The sequence below is a fragment of the Planococcus citri genome, chromosome 3, assembly GCF_950023065.1.
Source record: "Planococcus citri chromosome 3, ihPlaCitr1.1, whole genome shotgun sequence".
Taxonomy (NCBI): Eukaryota; Metazoa; Arthropoda; class Insecta; order Hemiptera; family Pseudococcidae; genus Planococcus; species Planococcus citri.
Genome location: NC_088679.1, coordinates 25,101,571 through 25,123,851, shown reverse-complemented (window position 1 = coordinate 25,123,851; position 22,281 = coordinate 25,101,571). Strand labels below are relative to the sequence as shown.

At 34.8% G+C, this 22,281-nt stretch overlaps 2 protein-coding genes across 3 annotated transcripts in view; one reads left to right on the top strand and one right to left on the bottom strand.

Annotated features, from left to right (window-relative positions):
- Atg16 (Autophagy-related 16) overlaps positions 1-22,281 on the top strand; it is a 452,024-nt gene that overhangs the window by 103,630 nt on the left and 326,113 nt on the right. The window lies entirely within an intron of this gene.
- Positions 1-22,281, bottom strand: part of neo (neyo) — a 152,426-nt gene that overhangs the window by 84,328 nt on the left and 45,817 nt on the right. The window contains exons 1-2 of one of the 2 annotated variants that reach the window (XM_065357132.1): positions 7,546-7,693; positions 7,145-7,201 (exon numbers count right to left, since the gene is read on the bottom strand). The gene's annotated coding sequence lies outside the window, so the exon portion shown is untranslated. Of the gene's footprint in view, positions 1-7,144; positions 7,202-7,545; positions 7,694-22,281 lie in introns of those variants that run through there. The other variant, XM_065357131.1, reaches the window with a different exon arrangement.

Here is a 22,281-nt window from a genome sequence, read left to right as displayed (position 1 = left end):
ATTTTAATGATAGGTTATAGCTACAGTGAAGAATATCGACTTTTATATGTACGTAAGCTCATCCCTCGAATTAAACGACGACGACGCGTTCGAGTTACATAAATAGTTTTTCTTATATTTATATTCCGCGTGTTGGGATAGTGATGAGGGAAGATGGACGAGAGAGGTGGCTTCCTATATAGTGGATGACTGGATGTGCATATAAGGCTGGTTTTTTTTTTAGCCTCAGGTGCGTAATGTAATTGGATTTTCGATTCGGTCTCATATATACCGTTGCACTATTTGGTTTCTTTTAATTTTTTTATTTAATTTAATGGAGCTTCGCACCGTGAACCGGTGTATACGAGTATTAAATACTTACACAGAAAAGGTTAATTAATTTATCTGGCCGCGTGCGTGTGTTAAAATTCTATTTTATTTGAAAAGTTTTACCTCTTTTTATTACCTACTCAACGAACAGTCAAGCCAAGGAAATACCAAACAGGAACAGAATGACCACATCGTTCATGTATGATAATAAATTGCCCCAGCTTGCAACATCTGTCTCGAATACGTCTTATATGCAGCGTATAAGGAACAATGTTGTGTGCATAATACGAACGGGTTGTCTTTTTTTTCATTTTAATACGTATTTTTGTGTGTGAGGTCGTAATCGTTATATTAGGTTCGCTGTGTTTTGTTTTGCGAACATTTTTTTTTTTAACTCGGCGTTTATGTGTTTACTTTGCTCTGTGTGTATAGAGGTATGGTACTCGAGATGCTTTGAGAAACCTTAATTAGAAACTTGTTAACATTTACGATCCTAATTTAGTTAATTTATAACCGGTTGTTTTATTATAACGAGGTGGCTTTTTTCAATGGAATGGTCCGAAGTTGTGCCAGGGATGACTGTAGTAATGAGGATTTTTTTTTTTTCGTTAATTCACCCACCGCAAAGAAAGCCTATGCAATGATATTTGATAATAAGTAGGATCCATATGATACTCGCGCATGTTTGCTAATAAACGTAAATCATTCGGGTAATAAAAATAGCTACTTTATGGAAACGAACGAACAAAGAACAGAAATAAGGATGAGAACGTGTCTGCCCCTGTTGGTTTTACATAATTGGCTAAATAATCGATAGCTTAACACCACACAGAAATGCCTGAGAGTTGGTTTGGTGGACGACTCAGCAAATTATGTGAAATATGCGTTTGTGTATAGTATACGAATGTATTTATAAATTGCTTTGCAACTGCAGTGTCGTAAATTTAACACGTATCGAAGCTGCGTATACTTAGGTAAGACCGAGCTTGCCTATGAGATAGAGTGGAAAAAAATCACAGCCATAGCAGCTTGTTTATGACAACAAAACTCTTATGTACGAACAAAAAGATAACCCGATGACCTACGTTAACGTACGACTAGATCAGCCGCAGCAGTCGCGCATCTTCTTGGTCGCTGCAGAGCAAGCAAAAGCAAAAGCTAAACCGAAGACCGCGAACCGAACCGGTAACGGTGAATAATATTTAGGGTCATGCTGCAACTCTCGGTAATGTTTTCCACATGACATCGTACCTTTACTACTATACCTATCCACTTCGAGGCCCTTATCCGATCCAAGCACGATGTGTCGTCGTCGTCTATTCCCATTGACAACAATTTATACACGTATTGTGCTTGTCCGGCGAGCTTTAGCGAGGCGAAAATCATCGTATCGTTATGTCAATGCGCTCATACCAGAGGTATACCTCACTATGGCCACAGAGTAATCGCTCGTTTCTGCAGCAAAAAATGTACCTATAATACCTATACCTATACCGATGGTGGCAGAACGCATAAAAAAACCGGATCGTTTGAATCCGCGGCCAGCTCGAGTAGTACGTATGGTATCCATAGACGTGACATGTACCACGCAATGCCACATTTATACCAAAGGTATTATTCTTTACATTGCCGAACAAGATGAAGCAAGACAGAAGCGTGGCCAAATGCAAGTACCATATACCTACCTATTCCTACACATACATATCCGAACCACAACACTACACTACACACACAGAGCGATTAAGATGACCGTGAGATCGTCTTCAGTGCGAGATTTTTTGACCTATTTGGCTGCATAACGTTGCTGCTTCGTATGTATTTCGTAGCTGTACACCACCAAGTCTTATGGATGCTAAAACCAACGACTCGAGGTGAAACAAGCAAGCGAACGTTGAAGATTTTCTTTTTTTTAATTAGACCCAGGACTAATATCTAAGCGATAATCGACGCTGATTAAGATTTTGTCGTATGATGACAAGTACCCGTCGTCGAGCACACACTTACCTATACATACTACACTCCTACAGCCTCCGGTAATTGTGTAAATTGCGACTTGCGACCGCATTCAAATGTTAATTGCGATTACCCGGTGACTTAGTTGGGCCGGCTGATAACAATAGAGGTTACCGAATTTACTCATTGAGCTTTGCAACCAGCCCGAAGTACCGAAAATAATCACCTTGTATTTGGCTAATTGGTCACTGTAGAAAGGAAGCTTGACGGATGGGTTTTGTGTGTGGATGGCGATGGCGTTGCTCAGATTAGAGGTTTTAATTTGAATAATACACGAATGCTCACTTATTTGTCGAAAGTGAGAAAATAACGGAAGAAGGAAAAATTCGCAACTTTGTTATGGAAATTATTCCGCGAGTTGTGGTTTTGTCTGTGTACTTTTCTCGGTAGGAATTGAAAAACCACGTGTGAAAATTTTTTGGAGAAGGTAAAAGTCAACGAATTGTGGAATAATTAACTGATGGAACCGAGTATCATGGTTCAGATTTTTTTGCGGTGAAGTGAGATGCCTAGTATAGGAATCTAATTCAAAAATTAAAAAATTATGTGAAGTTTACTGTGAAGAATAATTGTTCAAAAATTTGAAATTTTATGGAACTACCAAAACAGCATGACTAAATTGCCTCAACAGGATGTGGGAAAACTTTCAAAAAAGTTTCAAAATTTTTTTTATGTTACAAAATTTTGAAGAATGGTTCAATTAGTGTTTTGATGTTTTTTATCCACTTCTAAATTCATTTAAAAATGCCAGAATCAAAAAAAGAACTTTTTTTTGAAACATGAACAACTTTGGATCTAAAATTATTCAAACTTTGAACTCATTTTGGGGAGGAGCAAGGGTGAGAAGGGGGAGGGGGACGATTTCGTTTGCAAAATCTAAAAAGCCCAATTCGATTTTTTTCTCGTAATTTCTGATACAGGAAATGAAAAATAAATTTTATTGAACTTCTGTGGAAAAATTGCTCAAAATTTTATTTTAAAATTTATGATTCTGGTATTTCATTTTCAAATAAATGGACGAATTTTTAATTTTTTGAAATTTCTGATAAGTTATGAAAATGTCGCCAAATTGAAATCACGAAAACGGGTTAGGATGAGTGGGGGATTTCTGATATTTTTATTAAAAAAATGGAAAATTTCATTTCAAAACATGAATTTAGGTCAAAAAATTTTGAAACACGAAATTGAAAATTTTTTGGAAATACGACTAAAATTATTTTCAAAACTAACGAGTTTTTTGAAAATTCCGTAATTTCATCAATGCATCACCAAAAGTATTGAAGAATAACAAAAATTTATGAAAAACAAATGGACATGGTAAAAAGAATTAATAATCATGAAAATGGTTTAATGGGGTAGGTAGGGTTTTACTCGTAGGTTTAAAAAAACCATTTATTGAGTTATCCTCAAAAATGCATCAAAGACATGAACTGAACTGTCTTGATTGTGGATGATAATCCATCAGAAACAAAAAGGGACGTAAGAATTTAGTATTGAAGTTCGTAAGATTGATACTGTTAAATGCAATTTTCTGAAAAAAAATGCAATTTTCTGAAAAACTTTTTTGAACTCGATGTTCTCAATCTAAATATCTAATTCCTCACGAGGTAATATTTTTTGTACCAAAGGGAGAATTTTCTCAGGGTTGGAAATTTTTCTTAAATTGCTCACATTTGTTGTCTTTTGCTTTTTTGGGAGGATATTTAACTAATATTTGAAGAAATTACCTCGTGGGGACTTATAAATTTGTGTCTTGAGAAAGTATGTGAAGAATGTGGCTGCATTAGTATAATTAGGTCACTAGGAAAATTTGCAAATGTGGTGCTGAGAAATTTTGATTTAAATTTTTTTCAAATTTCTCAGAAGTATCATTTTTCTACTGATATTATTACTCTTTCTGACTCAACTTGAGGCATTATGACTTTGATAAAAGTGATCTATCATTATGTGGGATAAACAGGTCCAACATGAAGTATTTTTCTTATACAGCCAATTCATACTACTCGTATAAAAGTAGCATTTTGGGAAGCTTAACAATTTTATGTTTTTACTGCCCCTGATGGCTTATATCAAGTTTAGAACCCATATCACTTCATAAAATGAGGTAATCAAAAAAACCATAAAAACTTTTCCTACCCCCTTAAAAATTCAAAATTGTTTAGCAACATTTTTTTCAAAAATGAAAAAATTGTGTCAATGTAAGTAAAATTGAAAATTATGAATGATTCATTTTATAGTTTCTCTATAATTTGATTGAAATTTCAACATTTTTTTGCAATATTTTTAATCATCGTATTATTTATTTTTATTGCTTGTTTGCTTTTCCTTTATTTTTTTTCTCAAAAATTGTAGGTATTTTATATTTGCTTACGCAATTTTTATGGTATTTCTGATTACAATGATTTAAAACTAAAATAGGTATTCAAAATTCGTTTTTTTAGATTTTTCGAATGTATGGAAGGCGAATTATTGAATTATGGTTTCATGAATACTTTAAATTCAAACTGAAGTTGTGCCAGGGCTAATTTTGAAATCTTTTGATTCTCTCTTTAGCATTAAAATTGCATTTTAGACCCATCTACAGATACAAAAAAAAAAAAAAAAAATACTCGTAAAATGTTATGAAATCATTTTTGCGTTATTTAGAATTATACCCTTCTTCTCTCCTTCTCTCCTCCTGCCGCACTCATTCGAGTGAGTTTCCTTCAAATAAGAAATGGTGCTACGTAAGTTATGGATTCATCTGAATTCTTCGCTTACAAAGTCTCATACCACCTGATTTATTCTGCTCTCTTTTCACTTCTACGAGTATATCTACCAGATCTACCTGTTAAGTGAAAATAATATCTAATGACGACGATAATAATAATAATGAAAAAAAAGAAGAAAAAAAACACACAACCAGGAATACAGCAACCGACCTTAGAACCTTTATATAGAAATGGTTCTTCATTGCATATTCACATGTTTTCTTCGTATTCGCTTCGTTCCCGCAGTTCGTGGTACAGCTCGGTTGAAATTAACGACGGCGCGCGAATTCCCAGCAATAGTATAACAATTATGACACGAAAAATATTTTCAAGCTTTGGACTCCCTCCACGTGTGCATCGTTGAAAGTCTCGCAGTTTTTTCAAATATAAGTAAAGCACGAAGACTCTCGGAAACCTTGAAATCGTGAGCACCTTATAGCTCGTTTCTACTCACGAAGTTTGAAAATTGTGCGTCAAATACGAGTATAAACGAGAGCCACGCAAACCTAGCCATATAAACAAGGTCATGAGCTATTTCGCGCAGAAATTTCGAACCAGCTAGAGGTTCACAGTCACAGACACGTTGGTGAAAAATGAAACCGCAATGCTCTCATTTTCGTTGTCGATGACATTTATTTATATTTTTCAATACCAGAAGGTGTATGAGACAATGAAAGCGTTGAGTTTGAGAAAATGTACAGGGTGTCCGATTAAATGCTATAAGCTAAGAAGTTGTGGCTGTTTTGATCATTGAATGAGCAGTGGTTTTGAAATTTCTTGAAAAATATGACAGATTTTTGATGGGACACCCTGTATAAAAATATATTTTGGAATATTTCAAAACTATGTGAATAATTTCAGTCAATTTTTAGAACATTGTTCAGCAAAGATCATTTATTGGCTCACGATACGCAAAATAGTGTGTCTTTATCTTCATAAGAGCTAATAAGTAGATCAAAAGTATCAGAACCCGTATTTTACTTGATTTCCCAATAAATATCTATGGTCTAAATGGCCCTAAAATCCAACCCCCCCTCTCCAAATGGTTACCTTTATAGACGAACAATAAACCTGATTTCAAATGTAGAAAAATTTACATCTTTGTACGGTTTTCGAAACTGCAATAGGACTAGATTAGCGTTTAATTACAACAGACGAACGTTAAAATTGATCGTTTAATTTAAACCTGTGAGAATCACACATGTATGCGATTATTATGGCGCTCGATCGAGCCGTTATAATCATTAACCGAAAAGCATTGTGAATTATTTCAAGATGTATTTTTTTTTTGTCGGAATTCGTACGGTGAATTATCGAGATTCGCTATCTATCAAACGTTCACAGATCACGATCAAATTGTAAATTTTTTTCGACTTTTTTATTACACATGCACTGCTATACAATCACCTAACGTAAGTTTAGATGAAGTGATGACTCGATGACGGGACCAGATTCGGAACTGCGGGAAGTAGCCGATAAATGGATTGGATAAGTGTATAGCTTAATTTCATATAGATTGGTAGAGATAGCATACCCAATTGATACTAGTTTATTTAGCATGCTGCGATCGTGTATACATTATAAAAAACCTGAATTAGATGTAAGTTATTCCTCTATATCCTACACCTATAAGCTAAACTTAAACCTATACAACGTGATCATTGGTGAACACTTTATATGTGGGTTTATGTGAGTCATTTCAGATGCATCGTCGTGTCGTTCGATTATTATAGGTCAAGTTTTAGGGCATAGGGTCGACGATACTCGATAATACACCTATGTGTACCGAAACCGATACACACCAATAGTCTAGCTATTTTTATGCATCGTCTGTGATATAACTAAACCCTTTTATATGGTGGATCTCCGCAGGTATACACTATGCAGATATCTCTACACAACACATACAACTCGTAGGTATTCGTATCGGTGGCATATTCGGCTCATTGTGCACGAGCCTATGAGCGATTGCGTGTTAGATAATAGATAAACATCTTAACGATGATGGTTTTTGACTCAATGGGTGACTATAGATCATAATACTACAATATGAATAATGCACATATAGCTACCTTATGAATGCTTCCGAATTGTCAACTGCTCCGATTGTTTGTTCATTCACCAGTGATCTGTAAAATGAAAAATTTCCCGTCAGCTATGTATTCATTGAGGATACATTATGTAATTAGTCTTACATGACAACGTGTTCGTTTGTCAAACAGTAAGATTATTTATGATGTAGTTAGTCGTGTTTAAAGCAATGAAGAATGATTTTTCATATTACATAAAATATTATCATGTGGGGGGGGGGGCAGAAAATAAGAAATTTCAAATTGGTCATAACTTGGACGTTCAAGACAGCTATATTTTCATCAGGGAGGGACTCGGCCCCCTCGCCCCTCCTCCCACCAGATACACACACTTAAGCATCGATGTTATGTTAAGTCGCAAGTGCTGGAAAATGATTGTGCACCTGGAGAGATAGTGTTATGAAAAAGGTCATTCGCGTATTTTCGAAATAATCAAAACGATCAACGAATCCTAAACGCTTTAATAATTAGAAAAATGCAACGTGTAAAAAAGTTCAACAAATTGGTACAAAAAAAGGATCGCATTGCATATGCACATTAAAACTATAGTTAACATACGCTATAAAGCACATAGACAGAATAAACGTGTAGAAAATTACTCTAGCAATACATTCGATCAAATCGAATGTGTAAGATAACAACCTACGTAAGTGGGGAAAGAGATAAAATGTACCTAAAGTACTTTCAATACGTTTGTACTGTGTATGAGATAAATATTCTAAAATTAGAAGCAGGTAATCTGCGAACAGATAGAAAAGCACATTTCTTTTATCATTTTTCCAATTATTTTATTGGGGGGGGGGGCAGTGATTATAGAGAGACTGAAAAATTCTACAAGTCTAAGCTGTGTGTGGAATTGAAAAATGTTTAGGTATTTCAGAGGAGTGATTTTTTGAAAAAGTTGAAGTTCCCACAAAACAAATTAAGAGAAGCAAAATTACACCTCAATCACAAAAATTCTCAATAATTTTTTTTAGAAGGGGGTGATGAACTGATGACGATGACTTCACTAAGGGAAGGAAATTGTATGTAAAGCATTGTAAAATTCCACCAAAATTAACCAGATTTAGTGGTGGATTTACCTCTAACTTTGAACCACAAACTTTTAACTTATTCAAATGTAAAATAATTTACCCACGATTTTCAAACTTGATTAATTGAGAATAAAACTTTATAGCTGCGGGATCTTAATTTCCTCAACCACCCCCGATTCTCACAATTATTTTATGATTGTACAAGCCAAAATTTGAAATCTTTTTAATAGCTATGGGCTCAAGTTTTTGCCCTCCTGATAAGATCACTTCTCATGATCATAAAAGTAAAATTCGAATTAGCAATTGGCTTTTTATGATAATCAGTACAAGAGCTAATGACCTCAAAGTGCTGATATACGCCCTTAAAATTAACCACTAACAAGGGAACCCTCCCACATGATAAACTCTGATTTGAATGAAACTTGGACTAGTGGAAAGTGGACCTCAAAAAACCCCCATCTCCCAATTTTCAGCTACTGAAGTTGATTTTTTGATTATTGGCGAGCGTTTGAAGTTTTGTGTATTTTTTATACCTTTTTCTCATGTTATGTGAAAAAATCGATTCATGATGATAATTCCAGATTTGACTGACAGTAGTACTTATCGATTAGGTATCAAGCATAGACCCTTTGACCAAAATTTCAGCTGATAAAGTTCATGTGGTGGGGAGAAACGGTCATTTTTCAAATTCACTCATAACATGAGAAAAAACAGTAAAAAATCTGTTTTCTGAACGGACTGCTGGATCCGGCCTATGATGGTGTGAGTCGACTTGGTATTCGGCACAGACTGTTTGACCAAAATTTGAGCCCTTGAAGTTGATTAGATGAGCATAATTTACTGGTTTTTCAAATTTTTCAATGGAATTTACAAACCTCCAGATGGACAAAAAATTTGATTTCTGATGATAATTCCAGATCCGGTCGGCGGTAGTATTAGTTGATTAGGTATCAAGCATAGACCCTTTGGCAAAAATTTCAGCTGCTGAAGTTCATGTGGTGGGGAGAAACAGTCATTTTTCGAATTTACATAACAACTTTACCTGTATGCACAAAACTTCAAAAGCTCGTCAAAAATCAAAAAATCAAATTCAGCAGCTGAAAATTGGGGGATGGGGGTTTTTCAAGGTCCTTTTTCCACTAGTTCAAGTTTCATTCAAATGGGAGATTATCATGTGGGAGAGTTCCCTTGTGAGTTGATTCAAGTATTTCAATTTAGATTTACTTTCCTTCACCTAAGTAAATATAAATTTAAATTCAAATTTTTACTCAAACTTTAATATTAAATCCTAGTTTTGGGATTTCATCAGGTTTGAACTGATCTAATCCGATTAAAAATTCATGTTTGATCTGGTTAGGTCAAATTATAGATCCATGGAATGTCCAGATATGATCATATTTGATCAGATCCAATCATTTTCCTGTGATTATTCTAAAACCACTCAAATTAGGCACTTTAGAAGTCAAGTTGCTTGATCAATTGAATTTTGCAAAAAACGAATATCAACGATGAAGGAATTATGTGGAGGAGGCAAAAAGATGGCATTTTTGTAATTTTGGAGGAACAGGAACTGGAAAAAAGTTTAGGGTTGTAAGCTATGCCAAGAAGAAGATGGAATCCTGGAAATTTTCAGTTTCCAAGTCAAGAAGGATTTATGAGATTTGCGATGGGGAAGAAAATTTAAAACGAAGATTGAAGCATTGATATAATATAATTTCATCCCAAGAAATAGGGACAAGTACTATATTTGCCCCGGGCCCTTAATGGCTCTCGACGGCCCTGTAAACAAACGAAAATTGCCACCAAAAATCAACTTCGTCATTATTCAGTAGTCATTATCAGAAGATTTTTAATTGCAGCCTGTGTTTCATTTCGATCACCATGTGCGAGGTGAAAAGGTCTTCTTATCAGATCGAATTCTTTGGTAAATCAACCTGCCAATGCTGCTGATCATTGAGTAGGTACTTTATCGAATTCAGGTACCTTAGCTACATTGTGTACTTCATGCATTATAATGACGTCACGAGAAACACCTATTAGAATTTTATTTGTACGCAAACTACTCGTGTACCTGTATGGCTGCATTTGTAGGTATCTAATATTATGCAGTTACACGATTAACACTTACTTATCATTTACTCTCGTACATATGGAAACATTCGAGCGGATTATCGTGAAAAAGAAGCTTATAAGTAGCTGGTATACAGGTACTTAAAGTACTCGCTTATAACTTCATCATATTACACAGCATCTTATATACCTATGCACGTAAGTACGTACGTAAATCTGTAGCATGTGCAGTTCGATACACAATATACATAGTCTGGCGTGCTGCGCCGCGGTGCATTCCTACGCACACGAAAAAACCTGTTATAAGCGAACGATATATCGAAGGTAGCCAAGAGAATCCGCTGCGCGAAGGGGAAAAAATGCACGAATTATGACGCGCGCGCAAAAAGAAAAAAGAGAATGAAAAAAAATCGCTCGACGCATTCGAGGAAAAATAGAGTCGAGTTTTTTTTTCTTTTCCTTACTTTGTATACGCTTTTACGGTACGATCATTAACGGTGTCTTAAACGGTTCCTTATTAATGAGCGTTAAAAGCTCTTTAAAACGCGATATGACCTTCGTCGGTCATTGAACATTGGTCATCCATGTTCATTAGGTCCGTTTAACGGTCTCGATTTAACTACACTTTTTTTTTTACGTCGATTTGGTTTTGGTCGATTCTTCGAAACGCAACGACGACGCAGCATCGCCACCATATCCGCACGTTCGTGCGCTACGCGTCGAATTCCGAACGATGACTGGGCATTTTTTCCAGGGAAGCGCATCATCTTTATACATCTCTCTATGCATCGGCATCGCAAGGGCGACTCTTTGCCCAAGTCAAGAGTCTCTTGTGTATCACTAGAGCGTGTACCGTTCCGTTAACCATATCCTCAGACATGATGGACGTTACAACACTGACTGCGCGGTGTAGTTTTCTTCTTGTCATCGATCATAGATCGATATATGTAATCGAACGGTACATCTAGGTGGTTTTTTTTTCTCTTCTTCTATGTATTTCGAATGCGTTAACGTGCGGATTTAGCTCACATGATGCAGTGTTACGGTCGGCCAGAACAGATGACCTGAGAATATGCATGTGTAGGTAGGCAAATCCCATGTCAAATTGTCCAAAAAACATGTGCAATTGATATGCTCTAATGTTGGTGCAGGATTCGCGTATATGAATTCGTCCATGGTCATTTCACGTCAATTCAACCAAGAAGTGGTAAGAGGGGAGGTCGGCAATTTTTTCGAAATTTTTTCTGTGGAAATACCTTCCGAAGAGATGACCAATGGCGTAAATCGCAGCGCACTAGCCCTTTTTTAAAGGCTGCTGGGGGGGGGGGGTGTCAAAGTTTTCAGTGAACTTGAAATATCATCCATTTCAGCAGTGGATTACTCGATAACCGCGATACCTACCAAAATGGAACTTTTCCCAATAGTTAGGGGTTTTGAAGGGCTTTTTGGTGATATCATAAAAATCAGTGTTGCCACTTGTTTTCGTACGAAAAATTATCTCGAAAAGTTTCAAAACATAGTTTTCATATTGTTCCGACTTTCGAAAATTCTGAAAAAAAATATATGGATAACTTTTCATTCTGAACAACATATGTATTAAAAAATTAGTATGGCATTATTTCGTGAAGTCGATTTAAAAAAATTGAAAGTTTGCAAAAAAATGTGATTTTTTGATTTAAAACATAAAAAAAAGTTTTGACTGGTGAAGTTGAGCCATTTGACCCTTATTTTTACGTATCCGTTGAAAAAATTGAAAAAACCCCTTCACTCCTTAAAATAAACTCAAAAAAATCAAAATTTGAAAAAAAATCAATTTTCAATTCCAAACATCAAAATTTTGTTCAATTCATTCAGTTGTCTTATTTTGACCTCTTTCTGACATATTTCATGAAAAAGTTGATATAAATCACAATTATAGCAAGAAAATTGAAATTAGTTTTTTTTTTGAATTTTTTCTAATTTTGATTGCTGAAGTGGATGATAATATATTTTAAGTTCTGTAATATACCTACAAATCTCTAGTTCTAAAATAAGGGTACAGTGGAAATTGCTTATAATGAGATCGGTTAGTACGAGATTTCGGATACAATGAGCAAAATGCTCGGTCCCGAGCACAACACCATTTAAACATGTACAAAATGACACCTGTTAGAACGAGCTCATTTATAACGAGGAATTCGGATAGTACGAGCTGAAATTCTTGAAATTTGGTTAATTTTATTGTTTTTTCTTCCGCTTATAAGGAGTGTTCATGCAGAAAACATTCATTAAATCCCAAATTTCAGCTTTATAAATTAATTTGATAAAATTTTGAAATTCAGACAGATTTTGTGGCATTTTTTTAAAGAAGAGAACTTTCTGAAAAGCTGCTGAAGGCTCTAGAACTGCTCAATATGAGTTGAAACTGTTTCCAATCAATTTGACAAGTCAAAAATAGTAATAAAATTGACAATTTTTTTTTGCTACATGTGTTACGAGTATCATTTATAACGAGAAGCTCTTTATACTCAGTTATTACAAGATACTCGTTATAAATGCAATACCTCTTAGAACTAGAGACCGGATACAACGAGCAAAATGTCTGGTCCCTTCAATCTCATTGTAAGCGATTTCCACTATATTTCATAATATTTCAAAACATGACGAAATATTATGAAATAGGTAGGAACCAAATCACCCTTGGTATATGAACACCTGCCCCAAAACCCCGGATGAGCCTATATTGTTTACCCTATAATAAAAAATTGATTAAATAAAGCTTTGCTTAAAATTCGGATGACTTTTATGACTTAAGTTCAGGCTTCCTTTGATTTTTCCGTTAGCCATAAAATTTTACTTTAGGCAACCACAAACATCTGCAAAAATGGACAATTGGTAAAAAATATAACGAATAGATCTCTTGTTATAAATTTTACGACTTTTTGATCAATGTAGTAATTGTTCACATGCCGATACCAATAGGCAGCACTGTTTTTCTCCCTTTAAAAATCATGTCAATCAAGTGATTTTCCTTGGTCGTAAAAGTCAACAAACCCTCATTTTACAAATTTCTGTTAAAAAACTGTTGTCTTATGATAGGTACATTTTCAATAGCTATTGGAACTTATTTAATTGGCTATTGAAAATTACCACAAAATAACATAGGCCTCATCCAGGTGCCCAAAGTCTCCCTCTTGCTTGTATTGTCCAATTTAATAAAAATACAGGCAAAGGAGAGACTAAAAATCAGTTCATTTTCAATTTTTCAAGAGTTCATTTTCAGATTTTCGAGTGTTTACTAATTCTTGCTAAAGCAAAGTTCTTTCTTGTGACTTTTACTTGATATTTTAAATAAACCGTGAATTTATTTAATCCTTATTTTACAAATCAGTTCAATTTTGAGTTTCATCAATTTTATTATTTTTCAACTTCGAATTTCATCTTATATATATATTTTTTTTATTTAATCTCGAATTTTGTAATTTTATTGTGAGTCCATTGGAGCAACAGAACAAATTGTCAAACTGTAAGTTTTTAACTATATTTTTTCTACTTAATTTATTTTAGTATTTTTCTCTGAATTTTCTTGGAATATTTTTATTTTAAATTCTTATAATTTTTATAATTTAATAATTTTCATTTAAATATTTTTGTAAATTAATAATTGAATGATTTTATGATTTTTACTTTTTTTGTATAATACACCAAAATTTTAAATTTATAAAATTCTGAGTCGTTTTTTTATCAGGGAATATAACAGTTCACTGAAAAGTTTGACCCCCCCCCCCCCCCGATTTGCGCCATTGGTAATCTCTTCTAAAGGTCTTTTCACAGAAAAAATTGCAAAAAAAATCGTTGACCTCCCATCCTTCCTTATCACTTTTTGGTTCGATGACTCAGTATAACGTCTTTGAAATCCCACACATTGGAACCATCTTAACCTACTGAGCACATTTTTGGCCCAATTTGACACCAAATCGTCGACCATTTGTACTGCGCAAAATCATCTGATCGAGGAAATATTACAAAACCACGGATACGTTTCCGTATCCAATCAAAAGATTAAATCCGCCAAACAGGAAATGAATAACGAGGGCCAATCATTCGATAAAAATTCCACTTTCCATTACATTTTGCGGCAACTCGCGGGCCTACATTTTTACGCACTTGGTACGCAAAAACGTGCTCTTTTTAATGTACAAACACACTCTGTAAAATAGTGTTCACCAAAACGAAAACGACGACCAACGAGTAAAATACTAAATACCTATAATTTGAGGATACATTTTCAAAGTACTCGTATAGTATTTGAGCCAGGTCATACACGAGCTAACGCGATTTAGGATTTACCATCACGAATGCGAAAGTCAAAACAATTGAGAAAACTAGGTACTAATTTTTACGTATTGTAGTCCGGGTGTCGATTAACAAGTCTTCTTCTTGGCTAAATTAAAAGCGTTCCCAAACCGTAGCGCGACCGGTGCAGCGGCGGTGATTAGACGCACAATTACAGACCATTTCACACCTTCTTCTCTCGTGTCACTAACATCAACATCCGCACCTTTTTTTTGTTTCTCTTTCCATCAAGTCAACCAGAGAGGTTTTTAATGACGGTGTGGGAATACGCGTAGATATCGTTATATAGGATACACGTCATTAAATTCGCACCTAGATTGATCTTCGTATAAGCTTTCCTACCTTAGTTAAGTATAAAAATACACTTCAAAGTACCCAGATAAACTTCCACTGGTTAAATTATAATTACTATATCGCATACGAACGCTTCGGCCATCCCGAGGAACAGAACATCAAGTTTGACTATATGAGCAACAAGGTATACTTTAATTTAATGACGATGGGTAAGTAATCTGACACGGTGGACAAATCTTTCCAATTTACACGAGTTAGTCGCTGCTTGCATCTCATCATACTACGAGTAACTTCCGAGTGTAACATATTCGATGGAATGTTGTTTTCGTAGGTATCGATAAATAAAGTGGAATTCCATTATCGCCGTTGATTCGAGTTTAATGCATATTTTACCCCCTCATCGTCCTCAGTCTTGCCCGCCGCCAATCAAAGTTCCTCCTTTTCTTTTTGTGATTTGCCGAAAATTCTTGTGAGATCTGAGTGCTGTTGAGGTATCTCGAGAACGAAATTCACGCTCTGAGAAACTATGTTTTTGGGTCGAGAAGTGTCAGGTCGAATGGAGGAAAAATTTTATCCCAAAATTGATTTCGGAACGAATAGATTTTTACAATACGGCGAGAATTTCAAAGCATGATGTTGAAGATACTGAAACTTGAATGACTGATTCAGATAATAGCTTTGATCTTTTTATCTACGTGTTTTTTTTTTTGCTTTTCGAAGTACCTATTCGGCTTTATCACGAATCATGACTGAAAAATGATTCTAATCGCGGATCATGGATCATTTCTGAAAAAATGATTTAAATAGACACGAATCAAATCACAACATTTTTGATTCGAATCGTGTCAGACGTACCCTGTCCTGGTTCAATGGTACATTTTTCAATCAAAATGCTTTGATCAAGCTGGTTAGAGATGGGTTGTAAATTCTTGACCTTCCCCAACCAAACTTCCCTCAATCCACTCAATTTGATCTCTAAATTTTAAAACTTTTTTTTTGTAATGTCAATGTGCCAAAAGAGGCGAACTCACTCGATCTATCTATATCCTCGTGGTAGCTCAAAATTGAAAACGTTTTTTTCCTAACGTTAATGCGCCACCTTGATCTCCAAATTTTGAAACTTTTTTTTGTAATGTCAATGTGCCAAAAGAGGCGAATTCACTCATTTGATCTATATCATCGTGGTAGCTCAAAATTGAAAGTTTCTTTTTCTTAACGTTAACGCGCCTCCTCGATCTTTAAATTTTAAAACTTTTTTTTGTAATGGCAATGTGCCAAAAAAGGCGAACTCACTTGATCTATCTACATCCTCGTGGTAGCTTAAAATTGAGAAAGTTTTTTTTCTTAACGTTAACGCACCACCTTGTTCTCCACATTTTAAAACTTTTTTTTTGTAATGTCAATGTGACATCCTCAGAAATTCCAGAATTTGTTATTTTGCATAGGAATAGTTTTTCAAATTTTTCAGACTATTTTGAGAGTGAAAATCAGTCAAAAAGATTTTCATGATCACTCGTATTGAGTGCTCCCTATCCCATCAAATCTCCCTAAACCTGATAATATTCTCATACAGAAGTATTTATAATTCAAAGTACGTATATGTAGTTAAAAAACGAAACTGAAACAAAGTTAAAGAAGAGGAAAAAAAAACTTTATTACGTTGTTGTTTGCAAAAAACGAGCACTTATATTCGCATTATTGTCTCATTTCCAGCATGCAGCACCAAGAATGTATTTTATTAACCGTCGTAAAAAATTCCAAGTGTTTAAAGATTGATATATACCTACCGGACCGTTTGACGGCAGCTTCCTCTTTTAATTGAACGTTTTTGTACAATGACAAAGGACAATTGACCTGATTCCACCTTATATATCTCCCCTCTACCCCGACTACGCCACGCGGCGCTAAGAAAAGGTGACAATTTATGTACTCGGATTATTATTATGCTACTCCGAGTCTTCGACGCCTTCGCTTCTCAATCGAATCATATCGAATCTAGGTGATAAGTTTCAAAACACAGACTACCTATACGAGTTATGCTTGATGATATACAACGCTATACGAGTAACTATGATTCAATATAGACCTATTTTTTTGATTGTAATAATAATTTAAACGATGCGTTATAGGCTGTATTTTTTTTTCATCTATGTAAAAAACCGTGTAGTATACTTTGTCGTTTGACAATCGCATCGTTGTATTACATCGTGCGTACGAGTATATGGAGAACAATGTCATCATCTCATCGTTCTTCACATCTTGGGACAATATTGCAACAGTCCTATCGTTGCTCATATTTTTTTTTTTTTTTTTTACCAGAGATCCTGTATCATTTTTATATCAAGTGTAGGTATATTCTGTACCTATCTTAGCAGGTGAACCCTTTAATATGTATTATTGTTTCTAATCGATTGGAAACACTGGGAAGGGTTGAATGGACTAATTCGTCGACCTTGGATTGGTTAAAGACCATTATGTATGAATGGTACGTGTACATGTGATCTGTCGTCATATCATCAACAACGTCTTCGCGAGATTTATATTTCTTCAAAGTACATACATCATTCTCTAGATATGAAAATAGAAGTTTTTTTCCACGAGTAGATAGATTTGATCATTTTGACGTTTTTTTTTCTTCACAGTGTTGTATTTAAAGATAGTTCGTGTTGGGTTCCAGGAATTGAGCGTTTCAATGAATGGATACGAGTTGATTTCTTTTACGTTTTTTATAGTGAAAACTTTTTTTAATATGTACTTGTTTTTTTCATGAATAAAAATTCAATGATCGTAACGGTTTAAAATATTATAAAAAATCTGCGGAATTTCCGAAAAATTCAGTTTTAAGAATTTTTTACTCTGATTTGATTTTGAGCTGGCATTGGCAGAGATATTCTGATTGCGAGAGAAAAATACAGAAAAACAAAAAAATAGTGCAAAGAAAACCACTTGTCAATATTTATTTATTTTTTTGAATTAGTTTTTAAATTATCCGAGTATGAGAAAAATGTTCAAAAAATTTCCCTGATGGATCAAGAGGGGGGGGGAGGCTTCTCGAAAGTGGTGATTTTTTAAAATCGCAAATCTGTCAAGACAGCAAATTTGAAAAAACATTGGGTCACGCATCGAAAGATGACCATTTCCTATTTTGAAATTTTTCTTAAAGTGTTCTGGAGGAGGGTGAGGGAGGAAATATTGTCCCACTTGAGCAAAAATTTCGCTGAAAAATCTATCAAAATCTCAGTGAATGGTCTAAAATCGAGTTTATTTGAACGTTACTGTACGAATCTTCATATATGTATTTGTAAGATCAAAACATCACATGAAATGAAGAAGCTGAAATATTTGGACCCTTATTTCAAAAAAGGGTGAATAATGGAGAAAATTTTGACTATAGAACTCTAAATCAAAAATTAAGTCTTGAGATGTAGGTATCTTTTGTTTAGATTTTGGAGTCTCTGAGTCTGAATATCAAATTAGACTTTTGATTTGACCCTACTGACCCCCCCCCACTAGTTCCTTTGATCAAAAATTAAAAATGACGTGTGACTATGTCGTTTGTTAGCTTTCAAGAGTGCTGAGAACCTTAGTATAAAATCCTCCTAATTAGAATTTTAGCTGTTCAAATTGATTTTTACATTGTTGGCGTATTTTTGAAAATTCAAAATTCAGTATTTTATGGTTTTTTGAAAAATTTGTTATATTTATTCAGTAAAAATGATGGAAATTCGCCCTGAAATTAACATAAACTCCCTCGAATCGAATTCCACCATTTCCAGTCATTCTGGAGTCTCCAGTGCGATTTTCAATTTCTCCAAAATTCAAAAATTTCTCCAGAAAGCTTGGAAATTAATTTGAGCAGCTGAAAATGGAGCTGTCGCTTGTTCTTGACTTGAACTCGATGAATGAGTTCATCCCCATTTTGCTCAATTTCCAGGCGGACGTCTCGAGTACGTTTTTTCGACCAGGAAAAAATTTAAATAGTCAAAAAAAATCTGTACCCAGGAAAATGTTTGAAATTTGCGCGAATGTTATCGTCTCATTTAGAACCAGCTATCCAAATTCGAATTTCACCATTTCGAGGCATTCTGGAACCTCCGGGGTAATTTTCGATTTCTCCAGAATTTTGAATTTTTTCCAGAAGGCGAAAAAATGAATTTGGCAGCGTGGTTGAAAAATACCACCGAGATGTTCGCCTGAAAATTCGCCTCAATGAGGATAAACACTTCACACAGGTTGAGAATAAGTCACAATTCGATTTTTAGCAGCTCAAGTTCATTTCCATGCCTTCTGGAGAGATCGAAAATTGCACTGGAGCCTCCAGAATGACCGAAAATGAAAAAATTTGGCTCGAGAGAGTTGATATTGCCATACCTATTTTTTTTTCAAGCATAAATCATTAAAAATGGTCAATTTTGAATTTTCAAAAATTTGTCAAAAGTCGAAAAATGAGCTTGGGTGGCTGGAATTTCAGTTATGGATTTTCAGACCATATTACTCTTCCTAAAAATCGTGGTCCCCATCTTGAAAGGTTCCCTCGAGGGTTCGAATATTCAGGTATTTTTCGGATACAACCTCCTAATGCTTCACCAACTCTTCTATTTTGAAAAGAAATTCTATCAAAAGCAAACCAAAATGATCCAAAATTAACCATCAATCGCAGATATCGAAGAAAAAAGATACACCTGAAACATCTCAATTTTCGCAAATGCGGTATCAATGTTCGTAAGATTTATTTTTATTCCACGAATTTGAATATAAATCGTATCATCATCAGGGGTAAACGATCCCAATCATTCGTAACGATCACGATATCGACAACAATTACTCCTACCTGGTGAAAACCGGTGCACAGTGAACAGTTTCACAGAAGCGAATAATTAACTGACCACCAATTAAGTTATTTACAACTCTCGAAACCAAATTACCCATAAACCGAATGATTTATACGATCGACGGGTTTATATTTAAATCTTATAACTACTGGTTCGGCTGATGATTGCTGGGTGCTTGGGATTCATTGTTATATGTCTTAGTTATATTTTAACACTGTCGAGAGTGGAAGCTCTTCTCGAGCTCGGGGTAACGGTACCTGGTTGAAATAATTTGAAAATTTCAACAAAACTTCTCAAAGTGTATGATGAGTAACGATTAACATACGAGGTCATCTCATCATATACAAATATCTATACTGTATACTTTGTAAGTGGCTCTTTAAGAACTAAATGGGAAAAGTTGTACTAAAAATCATCATCTTGTTTAAACGACGGCTCGTTGAAAAATTTTCGTTGGTACAAATTTCTGCTCACGCTCACGCGATATTGTAATTATCAGATTTAAAAATAAATTCTTTTCTAAAAATAGCACGTGTTCGCTATTACACTGTTTAAAAGCCTGTCCAACTCCAAACCTCGAGACATATATATATATATATATACGCACCGGTATATGGCCGGCGTCGCGGCCATAAAACAGCATGGGAATTGTAATAACAATGCTAATCCGGTTATTTAATACTATGTTTACACTTGCACCAAGCTATAGCCTATAGTACCTATCTGTACGTACTGCACACTGCAGCACAGGCACAACAACAACAACAACAACAACAAATAGAGGTATACAAGGCACAGTGAAAGAGAGAAAGGGGGCACTCGCTGAGTACACATACGCACACTGTGGCACTCTTACAGGTACTTGGAGTACATATATACCTCTATCAATATTGTATAAATATACTATAAACACACCACAATAACCGAACGCACCTTAATATACCTCACCGTTAACAAAAGTCCACCATCGGTCGGTAAACATCATAAAGGTATCATTATAACGGTCGATTTTACCTTAATTGGTTGCGAACTAGCCAGACGAGCAATGATGACTTAAATTAATCAGCACGCAGCTGGATCTCGGCTCCGGTGCCCGATTTGTATGGCGATCGCGTTTACAAACCATATCTATTAAACTCTTTCGATCCGATAAATTGATTTAACACTTTTCTCATGGGATTTGGTTGTTCGGTCTTCTACGTATCGAGTGCTTTGGTTCTCTTTTTTTTGGGGGCGTTTCGTGTACGCCGAGAATCTTTATCGAATTTTTACATTTTACGCTATTTTTATCTTTCCTCTTTGGTTTTTTCTTCTTCTTTTCTTTGACATGATAGGCACTTCGCGAGAGTTGTCTATTTAGAAAATATTTCGCCTTCCGGGGTTCCAACGTTGTACCCTGTGAAGCCTGCAGGGTTCGATGGCATAATTCGATAAATATAGTTTTATACACTGTGGACCGTACCTAGTTGGAAATTCTTTTCTCGATATATGAGTTATATTTAACCTATGGTGAATTTTTTCCAAATACTGGGTATCATTTCGCATCCCTGTAGTACATAATTGTAGTGTCAAATATGACGTGAATGAATTCCAATATCAACGAAATAAAAGTGATAATTATATACTTGCAATGGATAATATTATACTTTTATTCGGTGGTTCGAGCTATTTATTTTTAAATGTGTGCGAAATAGGGCTGTTTTTATTGGGTAATTTTTCATGAATGATTGGCCAGTGATTTTGATAATTTTTGCCCCTCGTCTCGCCTCATCCTCCTAATGAATTGCAATTTTAAACTACCTATAAATTAATGAATGGATCTTTGGTTTTCTTTCATTGTTCTTCCCCTATTTTTATCCCATTTTTAGATTAAAAAAATTGATTAAATCGACAAAGAAACCTCGATGTTCTATTTTTTGTCTGTTTTTCCTCAGAATAGTTCAATTTAAATTAAATGAGTTGCGATTTGAACAATTTGAAAAATTCTAAAAGAATTACTACAGCTCTTGTTCAAATTTTTTATTCAACCCTCTTCTCCTGATGATCTAAAAAAGGAACATAATTTTTAGATTTTCAGCTATTAGGTAATTCTTATGAGAACGAAGTTGCAATTTGAAAAATCCTGAAAGAAATACTACAACTTGTGCTGAAATTGGCAGAACGCTCTAGAAAGAGGGCAAAAAAAGCGATTTGCCTGGGAGTTTGGTTTTCTATAGAGGGTCCAAGAAATGAAGGGCTTCGGCTTCATGCTGAATAGTGAATGTTTTGAATCGTAGAGGTATCAAATTAAAGGTTCATTGAAAAATGTTTAATGAGGTTTGTCCCAAACCTGTTTTGCCTTTAGATGGTATTGAATTTTATGTCCCACTCCTTTCCCTCTGCCCATACAATTATTCTAGAAAAATGAACATTTTTTTTTCTTTTTTCAGTTTTTAGACAACAACTTTTTGAGAATGAAACTTTTTTTTTGTTGGAAAATTCTATTGGAAATACTGAAAATTTTGTCATCATTTTCTGTCCCTCTCCCCTCCCCCTCCTTCTTATCTTATGAGTA